This window comes from Diadema setosum, chromosome 9 (assembly GCF_964275005.1).
Source record: "Diadema setosum chromosome 9, eeDiaSeto1, whole genome shotgun sequence".
Taxonomy (NCBI): Eukaryota; Metazoa; Echinodermata; class Echinoidea; order Diadematoida; family Diadematidae; genus Diadema; species Diadema setosum.
Window position 1 is genome coordinate 10,351,237 of NC_092693.1, and position 12,479 is coordinate 10,363,715.

Genomic DNA, 12,479 nt, shown 5'->3' on the forward strand with positions numbered 1-12,479 from the left:
GTAAAACCAGAAGCATTCACGGCATGAATTTTTTTTTTTTTTTTTTTTTTTTTTTTGCAAAATGTAGCCGACGGCCTTTTTCGCGGCATGAAACTTTCGCGAATTGCCACCGGCATTCAATACTTTGTGTAGACAAAACATTTCGCGTGCAGCGAGTCTTAGCTCCTCGCGAAATTCGAGGAAGTTTAATGGTCACTTCTTCAATTTATGCAACACTGGAAGCGACGCAATGTTCGTGTTCATGTTATGTATGACGAGTGACATTTCACTTTGAGGAGATGTTTTGGAGAAGAAAATATGCGTTACAAATTAATTACGCTCTACCCTAATAATCCCTTTGCCCTTCGCAAAGCTCTGTCGAAACAAAAAATATATATTTACCGCGATTTTCTAACTCTGCAGAAATTCAAGAGGTTCTGAAGTTTGCATAGACTTTGCAAATAGTCACCGGATTCCAGGACGTCCCGGGTTAAGCTTAGTTGGGTTTATTTTTGTTTCTTTTTTCAACATGAAACCATATATTTGATTTTGTCTGAGTGTTCAAAACAACTCAATGCAAAGGATAGGACTTTTCATTTATTTCTTTATGTCTGGCTTAGATTATATGGCTTCTTTATCTAATTTAATAAACTGCATTTCTAGCAACAACTGAAACCAAAGGGCATGTTGTCAAAAATAGGGTTGTTCTTTTTTTTAACAAGCCAGTAACGGGGGGGGGGGGGGGCGCTTTGGGTTCCTCTTGAACAAAATTGAGGTTTGTTTTTCTTTATTTTTCAAATTGCGCAACAATGAAAGAATGTAGTTTTTTAATGTTTTTTTTTTGCAATCTTAAAGAGGAAATCCACCCAGAAAAATTTGATTAACTTTAAAAGAAAGAGAAAATATTCCCTACAGAACGATGTACAAAAATTATAAAAATGAGGTGGGAAATAAGGAGGATATGACATTTTGATTTTTTTTTTCGGAAAAAAATGTCTTGACCAGTACTTGTGAATGTTCAAATCACAGTTTCTTATTCATTTCGTATACAGAAATGACAAAAAAAAAAAATCTCATGTTTCAGCCATGAATATCAAACTTACTGACTTAAAAACCGCCAAAAAAAAAAAAAAAAAGATGTTAACTCTGATATATCTTGGTATAGGAACATGCTTTTACTTGTAATGGCTAAGAATAACAATTTTCCGGATTTCTTATATTTGTAAGGGTATGATCATCAACTGGTCATTTGAATACTCATAATAAGGACTGGTCAAGAAATGTTTTCCGAAAAAAAAACCCTGGATATTTCAAAATGCCATATCTTGCTTATTTCTCATCCGATTTTTGTCATTTTTATATCGTTCTGTAGGGAATGATGTTCATTTTCTTTTGAAGTTTATTTATTTTTGGGGCGGATTTCCTCTTTCATAGATAACCAACGTAGCTTCTTATATTTTTGATTGAAAAGTGTCCACTATTCCACCCAAAGTTTGCCCCAAATAGTTGAATTTCAATTCTAAAAATGCAAAACCTTTCTAGTGTGGAAAAGAAATAAGTACGCACATGTACATACATACAATATATATGTATATATATATATATATATATATATATATGTGCGTGTGTGTTTGTGTGTGTGTGTACACAATATGTGTACAACCTCACCCCTCCCCCCCCCCCCCGCACACACACAAACACACAAATACACTTTATGATAAACAACATACAAGGTAAGAATCAAAACAACAAAACAAAGCGATTTCTTGATTTGGTTTGTCATGACAAAATATTCCTTCATCTGTTATTGTCACCTGCATGACATAATTACTCTTTTCGCCCGGATCACCTTAAAAAAAGAGTGATATCACTGAGACTGAGGCGAATATGGCTATCCTCCATTAAGTTTTATGAGGAATAATTCATAAATTCAATACGTTCAGTGTGTATTCTACGAGGTGCCCTTCAAACACATAATAATTTTTCGCTATAAATTTGCTTGGTGTTCCTGCGTTTTATCTGAGAACAAAGTTATTTAGAACAAGGCCAAGGGTTGACGATAAATAGTAAGACTTTGAGGCCTGAGTGGAGGTGGCCTGGCTCACACCACGTCCTGCTGATGAAGACTGTAATTCCTTGGCGCGCCTCACGTCATGTCGCCAGAGATACGGATAAGATAAGTTTGACGTGTTTGGTGGGAGAATGCTGGAACGAAATAGGCTGTGAACGTGGTGCAATTTATTGTTGTATATATTTGCATCACCATAATGGGGAATTCACCAACTCAAGGGCCCGAATTCACGAAGGTGGTACAAATGAAACCATGGACAAAAACCATGGAACGCCACGTGTCGCATAGAATATTTCGTTACGCAATTGGTCATATTTCGTCGACAAAGTGACCGTTTCGTTAACGAAATTATCATTTTGTGGACGAAATGTTCATTTAGTTAAAAAGAAAATGTTGTCATTTCGTTACAAAATAATCATTTCATCGACGAAATGATTGATTTCGTAACGAAATATTCCATGCGACACTTGGCGCTCCGTGGTTTTTGTCCATGGTTTAAACCATGGTTTCATTTGTACCACCTTCGTGAATTCGGGTCCAGTCTTCTTGCCTACGTAATGCGATGATGTTAACAAGCTTTGGATCAGCGATGATCAGCAAAGGAGTGCTTTGGGAAGCGCCTCCTGAGTTGGACAATAAATTTATGGAAACGACACTGCTCGCACCTGTGCGGAACAACAATGTTTGCCTAATAATGCTGACATATACCCGTCGTCGGATTAGCGTCGCAGATACACCACCGCGCGGGTATCCAAATATGAATTCTGCTGTTCGAAATGTTTAATCATGGCCAACAGCCATAACATGATTGAATTGTATAGACAAGATCCAGGACCTACTATAATGATGCAGGAAGACTGAGTATTATCGGTTGTTTTATTGCTGTTTTACCAATATCACTTCATTTACGTTTGGTTTTCCGCACAGAGCGAGCTTTAGATCTGCGACGCAAACACAAAGACGTCGCCTCCTCCTGGGTTGGACAATGGAAACAGCACTGTCTCGCGCATGTGCAGAACACCATGTTTGCCCAAAAGCGTCGTCTTAGCGTTCGCGTCGCAGCTGTAAATCTCGCTAATGACTATCACAGTGCTCAATAGGATATTTCACCCCAAATTTATTCGAATGCACTAATACGCATGAAGACATTCGCAAACTACAAACTGTTTAATAAACATTTAGCTACCGACATATTTACCGACACTGAACACAAAACACAATTACGGTGACAATAATTGTCGGAACAAGACTTTGCTGAAAATGAGAAAAATGGAAGTTAAAAGAGGCTCTTGAAAAACGCATGATTGTTTTTGTTTATTTGTTCCAGACCTTCTTTTCTTGACAATGTAATCAACACATAGCCTGGAGAACGAAGTTGCGAAGTTCCAGAGCAAATTTCACCATGCATCAGCACATTACTAATAAATTGCAACAGAGAACGGAAAAGGGCACGCAATTTCACAGGAATAGTCACGTAAAGTTTGATGAGTGGGGGGAAAAAACTGACTCGTTGATGAAGCTTGAGAATAAAAATATTATTTTGCACAATGCACGATGAAAAAATACATCTTACTGTTTGTAAAGATAAAAAGGATGAAAGAAAGAAAAATACGGCTAGTGTTAATGTAAAGAAGCAGTTAAAAAGAAAACGCCTGTGGCGTTTTGCCCCACTGGAATAATACTGTACTTGGAATTTAACCATATATATCTATACTACACGTATAAATTTACAGACAAACCTTAGACAGAGAAGAGAAATAAAGAAATGAAAAGAGTTACAAGAAAATTTTCAAATATCGAAACATATTTAAGGAGGATAGCAAGATATGGGTATCTAGTCTGTAAGGCGTTATTTGGGATATAGTGTTCTCACATTTTTGTTTTCAATATGAGATTTATATATGTAAAAATTAACATTTGAAACGATACCTGAAAACCTTCACCTGAAGTTTATCTCTGTTCTTGGAAGCATACGATCTGCATGCAGGGATTATTGTCAACAATAATTCCAGGAAACTCCATTTGATATTTATAGATTTTCAGGGATGTCGTTATGCTATAGTGGTGAAAAGGTTATTGACTTATTAGAATGGCCGGTCGTTTGACTGGTTTTAAAGTCAAAGTCTACACAATACAGACCTGCACATATCATATATTATATAGGCCCTATAGGTGGACTTCATTAACACAAGTGAGTCAGACGACAAAATCGGATGTGAAATAAGAATAACAGTAATAGGCCTTTATATGGACTGTTAAAGTGTCGCATTTTGTTGAATTGTCGTAAACAGATATAGGCCTATATAACTCATGGGTGATGACGGATTAACTCAGAACTTTTCCATCGATTTGTGCGGAGAGATATTGATTTAGTATCATATCAGAATCAGCAATGTATAACTTTCTTTTGTTTTATCATTTCGCGTCTTGCATTAGGTAACTGCAATAATTTCAGCACTAATCATTGCTACAATATTTCTAAGCAACTAGAATCTTATTTGCAAGGTCCGTTTTTCTCTCTCTATATATATTAATTCAATGCTAAAAACAGAACTGAGTGTAGCTCACTCGAAGACTTAAATAAGATACCATCTCCTCATACAATTTACGTTCTTGGAGTTGTTACAAATAATACCACTCTTTCATTAAAACACATGGACTCTTTTTTTTTTCTTTAAAGTCATTTCCTGCCAAAGTTTGATAAGAAATCTGGCGACTTACGCAACTCGAACAGGGGATGGGTTTTCATTCGAATGAAGTAATGTAAAATGTCACGAATGCAAGGAGACTGCAATATTCATAGCGACTGACTTGGTGTTTCCCCCAGAATGGATTACCAGATTACAGTCGAGATTGTTATAGGTATTTATGACTTGCTCTGTGTTTTGCATGTCTTGAAGGATATAGACAACCTATATTCCAGAAATAGAAGTGATATATTCCTTTTTTAGAAAAGTTTTAAAGCTTTGTTGACCTACCTTAGTGAGATTTATATTGTATTCTGATGTTTTTTATGAGGTTAATTTTAGTTGCTTCTGAGCACTTTAGGTCAAACCTAACGTCAGTCAGGACACATCTATGGACATGATGGATGCTTTGCTATTTTTATCTTTGTTAAGCATTGTTAGGATAGATGCCTTTCCTCGAATCCTCTGCACATGACTTTGAAAAAACAGCCCTCTCACCTCGATTTTGACATATACATCCACTTCTTGAAGCCATAAATTGGATTGATTCAGTCTATATTCAATCCTGATAGAAGTTTCTGTTCGTCAAAAATCAAACTGAAATAGAAACCAACTCCTGAGGAGAGTGTTGTGGCTGATGAGAGTGACGCAAAATCAAACCTTCGTGGGTGCATTCACCAATCAAGACACGTGAATATCTGTGTTTTGGGTTTTTTTTTTAATAATTTTGTTATGTTATTCTCAGCGAGAACACAACGTCCCTCATACACTTTCTGCAGACTCATGGAAAATCATTCAAAATAAATCTCTCTTTCTCACTCTCCCTCTCCCTTTCTCTTTCTCTCTCTCTCTCGCTCCTTATATCATATGTATATATATATACATTTATATGTATATAAATATATATATATTACATATATAAAATTCACATTTATTTATTTATATACATATACAAATATGCCTACAGAGATATAAAGTATAAGAGCTGTATATAATGCAAAAAAAAAATATGTGTTTATAAAATTATATCGTAAAAGGAAAGGTATATAGCTGAAGGAACAATAATTTTGCATCCGCATATACCGTATGTCAAAGATAAAAAATGCAATCGGACTTTCTGCAATGATATCTTTAAAAAAAATGGTAAATCAATCCACATATAGTTTCAAGGTACGAAATTATAACTTATTATTTCAGTTTTATTTCCACAGGGTAGTCTCATCAAGGCCAGCAGGTCCTGCTCTTCCAGAGAGCCCTGCCCATGATAAAAATACATAAACATTCATCGTAACACAAAGTTAACCTTCGTACATTATTGAACAGTAAAACATTAAAATCTACACACATGAATACTTATCATAATACAATCAAAATGAAATAAAATCATCTCAATAGATATATTTCTTTACATAGAATAAAAGTGGAATAATTCTACCCATCCCCTTCCCCCCCCCCCCCAACAAAAACTAATAATTACAAACCCTCACGCCTACGTACGCACACACAATGCAGGCCACTTGGCGCAGACACGTTGGTGCACCAACCCGAAAATCTAACCCTGCCATTACTCCCGCGCACGCACGCACGCACGCACGCACACATGTATACCGTTACACACACACACACACACACACACAAATTTACATACACACACACACACACATTTACATACACACACACACACGCACACACACATCTGCGCGCACACACACATGTACACACACACACACACATGCACACACACACACACGCACACGCACATGCGCGCGCACACACACACACACACAACACACACAATCACTCATACATCGTCCCATACTTTCTTACACTCCACTTCCAAATGCATAGCGAACTCATGCATGATACATAGTGTACCTGTATGGGGGATGCACACACACTAGCGGGAAGGTGAGACCTCCGTGAGTACCCGTGCGCCTACACTGTACGTACACACATACACGTGCTAGCGTGTTATACACAATAATTTTCTATACATACAGTACGATAACAGTCATTCATGTGCGTGTATAAAATAGCAAGATTAAAAACAAAACAAAAATGTCACACGTCTACGATCTGTACTTAAAACCTTCATAGAACAAAGTGGTATGGGGAAATCACCTTCAACATGCAAATACGGGTAAAACAAAATGATCAAGGCACCGCTATAGACAAAACAAACAAACAGACAAACAAACAAACAAAAGAGGTACCCGCACTCCTTCCCGTGCAGGGTCACAGAAATAGCCTATATGGTATGTGTGATTTCCATGTCACCCTACCCTGAACCTTAAAGCAAAAATAATAAAATCCGAAGTTGCTGTTTAAAACACTGCAAAGATTTACAGTTTTGAACGAGTAACGGTAGTTTGTTGAACAGTTTTGCTCCGGTAACTGCTAAGGTGCGAACCTTAAAATCTGTCTTACATCTTGGAATAAATAAGGGACTATTAATAGCATATCGCGTAAAATAATATACTGGTCGTTTACTAATACATGAATTCAAATACATTGGGGCTACATTATTCAATATTTTAAAAACCATCAAACACTGTTGGTACTTAATCCTTTGTTGCACTGTTTGCCAATTCAAAATACTGATAAGGTTGCTTTGTGGGGTGGAATAATCTGCACGTAATATTAATCGTGCATACCTATTTTGTAACTTTTGCAATTTTGCGATGTTTGCTTTAGAGGTATTTCCCCATACGCTGTTACAATAATCTATATGCGGCAGTATCAACGAGTAATATAACTTTCTTAAAAGTCTCTTGGATAAATAATGCTGAACTCGTCGAATACAAACAATCGTATTTGATACCTTTTTAACTATATCATGTATGTGTGAAGACCATAGTAAATGCTTGTCTATCGTAACACCAAGGTACTTGATTTTATCTACTGATTCTAACAGATGGCTATTATATTTGATGGAAATGTCAGCATTTTGAGTTTTTCTCTTAGAGCCAAAAAGTATCGTTTTTGTTTTGGTTGCATTTAAGCACATACCATTGCATTGTAACCATTGAACTACATTATTGAAATCTTTTTGCAGATTGTTTTCACATGATTGTTGAGCCTTTGCCTGATTAAACAATGCCGTGTCATCTGCATACAGAGAGATATTTGTCTCCGGATGGAGATTTAGATTACAAATATCATTGACGAACAAACAAAATATCAGCGGTCCCAAAATGGAACCTTGTGGTACACCAGATCTCACTGTGAGATAGTTACTCATGGTCCCTTGTATGCTAGTACAATGTTGCCTATTTAAAAAGTATGACTTAAACCACGCCAATTCAACTCCATTAATGCCGTAACATAACATTTTTTGAAAGATCAAGTGATGAGGTATAAGATCAAAGGCCCTTTTCAAATCTAGGAAAACGGCACCTGTGACTCTGCCTTTGTCCATATTGTCAAGAATTTTCTCTACTATATGGGTTAAACATGTGACAGTTGAATGACCAGGTCTAATAAGTCTAAACTTATTACCTACATCTTACAGAAAACCCCACCCGATTTGCTTCAGTGGTCAAAGAAAAATGAGGATCTTTTTAGAGAATGCCATGAGAATCCCGTCCCTCCAAGTTTAGTCCATTGCGTTCACAGTTCCAAGAGCATCCAAGTGCTAAACTTTGAAGAATCGGACCCATGACATGCTTTGCAACGATCCACATTTCTCTGTGACCACTTAACCAAATTGAATGGGGTTCTCCGCAAAATGTAGGTAAGAAGTTATATTTTCATTCTCTAAAATAGCATTCAGATTGTTTGATCATTTTGAAAGTTATCAATGCAGAATCCGGTTGTATTTTTTCGGGGACATCCTGTAGTGTCCCTACCTTTTTTTAATGGAAAGCAATCTTAGTGATAATGACAGTAAGTGTGATGGTGTTGTTCTACATATATTTCCACGTTCATTGCTTTGTTTCTTCCGTGTTCTATCGTCGAAAGTAAATGTGTGTCCGTGGAAACAGCTTATCTTACGAAGCTTATGGTATATGGTATGTGCTTTTCACAATTTTGAAACATGTGTTTTCGATATGAAATTGGGATTCCACTATTCTGAGACATTGACATTGACATTGCTATGTGGGGAAAAAAAACTAAAGGAAACATAGAATCATTCGCAGAAGGGGGTGAAATTGAAAGTTCGGGGAATGATATGCATCGGTGCGAGGGAAACCCCAATAAGTTAGATAAGGCTGGTATTAGACATACCAAACCGATTCGTCAGAGCAACTCTGAGTAAAGTTGTGTATGCGAGTCCCAAGGAGAGCATACCGAGAAATACGACAGGCAGGTTTGTAAGAGCGTCTTGTCAGCGCAGAGCATGCCAGAAATCACGAAGGAGCGAAGCCGAAGGCAAGGGAATGAACCTCTTTCGATGAGTCGTTCCTACTAATCATCAAGAACGGCTGGTCCTTCGGCTGGAGCGACCGACCGACGAGAGGAATGTCCCGCCTCAGAATACTACCAGTATAGGGGAAACATCCGGTCTGATATCATGCCATCTCATCAGCCGCTATTAACAACTTAGTGCGGTTTGGCTGGCATGCCAATAACCGAAGTTCATTCAGACTCTTGACAGACTCTCTCTCTCTCACCTCTTCAAGGTCAGAGGGGGTGTGCTTAGCAAGACGTGATGAGAGAAACAGACCGGAAGGATGGACCACAGACATAAAGCTTGAGACTCACTCTGTCTTGAAATATAATCTCTTCTGACGTGAACGAATGAGTTGGCTTTACTCATGTATTCAAATAGGTGTATCCTTTTATTTTTCCCTGAGGACCTAGTAAGGGATTATAGGTCCTGTTCAATCCTACATAAATGTAATTTGCATGTATTAGCCCCTGCTATGTAAAGCAACATTCTCTCAATTAAACTTTTTTTTTTCAAAGTTCGAAAAGTTGTTGCACAGTAAGCTAAAACTGCAGAACAATGCAACATGAGGAGTCGAATAATTGTGGGAATATACTCCTTCATATCTTTTGAAGATCGCCATCATGATAACCTGCGTTACAAAGGGGACCTTACGCCCAAATAAAAATCTTTTTTATGAACGTGAGTGCAGTAAGATTATTGGAACACATCGGCACAGTTTGTGTAAACTTGGTAATGCATTCAGTTTTCCCCTTTAAACTCACTTTCTGTATATCATTGTTTTGGTTCATTTAATTTAATTGTCTCTATATGTAAGTGACAGCGAATTTCTGCCCGGCTTTGATATCGAAACACAAAGCTCCCTTTGTTAATTCTCAGTGAAGGCCTGTATGGTATCATTACGACAACCATTATTTCGTCTGGCGGACTACGTTACTGCCAGGGCATCGTCCGCGTCTTGTGAGCTCTCCTGAGCAGAATAAACGTACAGTCATCCTGCAAATTCCTCTTGAAGCCTGTGTGGTGTTTGAAAATCACGTGCTTCTATGAAGTCCAACGTAAAATCAATCAGTATGTCTACACTAATGATGTGATCGTATGTCTTCCGGACAATCAAATGATTCACATCAAGATATCAAGTGGCGAGGCAAACGTGTATTGGGCACACATCAGGTGAGATGCAACACCAGCCGCCCTAACTTTTAAAGGACAAGTTCACCTTCATTAACATAAGGATTGAGAGAATGTAGCAATATTAGTAAAACACATTATTGAAAGTTTGAGGAAAATCAGACAATCCGTTCAAAAGTTATGAATTTTTAAAGTTTTTGTGCAGTCACCGCTGGATGAGAAGACTACTGCAGTGTATGATGTCACATGCGTACAACAATATAAGGAAAATGTAAAGAGAATTTCAAAAAATTCGATGAAAAAAGTACACGTTCCCTTGACTCGTTACTGACGTACGTTATGGGTAATATTATTCTCATTGCCTTTAGAAAGAGGCAAGTCAAGTGCTCTTTTATTATGCGAAAAAAGTGAAAATATGTTGAATTTTCTTTACATTTTCTTTATACTATACTCATATGACATCACGAGCCTTAGTAGTCTCCTCATCCAGCGGTTCCAACACAAAAATATTAAAAATTCATAACTTTTGCATCGACTGTCCAATTTTCCTCAAACTTTCACTGATGTTTTCTACTAATATTGCTGCATTCTCTCAATCCTTATGTTTATGAAGATGAACTTGTCCTTTAACAAAGACCTTGTTGCTTGGTATAGGTTCACATTCCACGTCGCGTGTCTTGTTCTGTATAGACTAACGGCGAAGGAATGGATGAGAGAGTGAGAGATAGAGAGAGACAGAGACAGATGAATAGATGGATGGATGGATGGATGGATTGATAGAGAGAGCGACAGAGAAGAGTGAAAGAGAGAGAGGAGAAAGATAGAGGGAGAAAAACGCGAAGAGAAAGGCATTCTGACATGAGATTGCGAATCATTACGAAGTGTTGACAGAAACAGCTGACAGTAGACCACACTTTTCCATCATTGATATTAACTTTTTTGTCATCCATGCAAAGTATGCATTCCTATTCTTGGTTATTCCACTAAATTGCATATTAATTTTGTTTTACTCTTCATGATTCACGTTACTTTACGTTTTTTCCTGCATATTGATAAAATAATATGATTTGTGCAATGTATAGGCTTTTGCTTTGTATTTTGTTTCATCCTAATTGTTGGATGGAAATAAATGGTAATTAGATAATTGAATTGAAACAATGCGAAATATTGCCGGCTCGTATCTTTTCTTGATATTATCGCGGATGAAGTATTTATTTTGATGCTAAATATAAATCTGCAGACGAGCCATGAGATTTTGTGATGCACAGCTAGACGCAGGTGTGTAGCTCTCCATACAAATCAAATGATGGCATTTTCTTTAATGTTAATTTGACGCGACGTCTATTACGTACAGTCAAGCAACCACAGGACGTTTGAGACTGGTGAATACACGAACGTTATGGAATAAGTACTGGCGGTTGATTTGCGCGTCTTAAAAGTGATTTCCTTGGCAGGTGAAAAAAAAAATGACCAGGCACGGTCTGGCACAGATTAAGGGGCCGCTTGGAAGTAGGTCAGATACTGATATCATAGGTAGCTCAGATTATTTCAATTCGTCTTGGAATTCATGTTGCCTTCAATGTTGACAAAGTGTACAGACGAGATAACCGCATTTTCTCAACGTTTTGCTGCACTTTGGTTCATCTTTCCCCGAAAATTGTAACTCTGTCAAGTCACGGCTGTATTAAGGGACTGATGTAGCTCTTTTTTGCATTTTTTTTTTTTGGCTAATGTTTATATTATTCTGCACCGAACGACATATTGCATTAGCTGCTATACCGTGGAGAACGGCTTAGCAAGGGCCTAATGAACGCTCACCCGAGTGGCGTGTACTAGTCTTATATGCATGCGTGACGGACGGTCACCCCCCCCCCCCCCCCAACTCTCCGCTCACTCATCTCTCTCTCTCCCTCTCTCTCTCTCTCTCTCTCTCTCTCTCTCTCTCTTTCTGCCTGTCAAAAATGTGTGCTGGGACACACCACGGTCAGCCAACCTTGCGGTATACATGGCATAGATTACGTCAAGTGGCGCCAATAGCATTCACATTATCATGATTATCATTTCGCCTGTATCGGAGCATTTCGCAAAGCGGGATTTTACTGGGGGAAACCCCACTTTTTCCTGCTGACCTTGCTTCCAGGCAATGATGGGGATGCATTGTTGATAAATGTTATTACAGCCTCTGACTAATGCTTAGATGTAAGAAATGGTCACGTTAAAT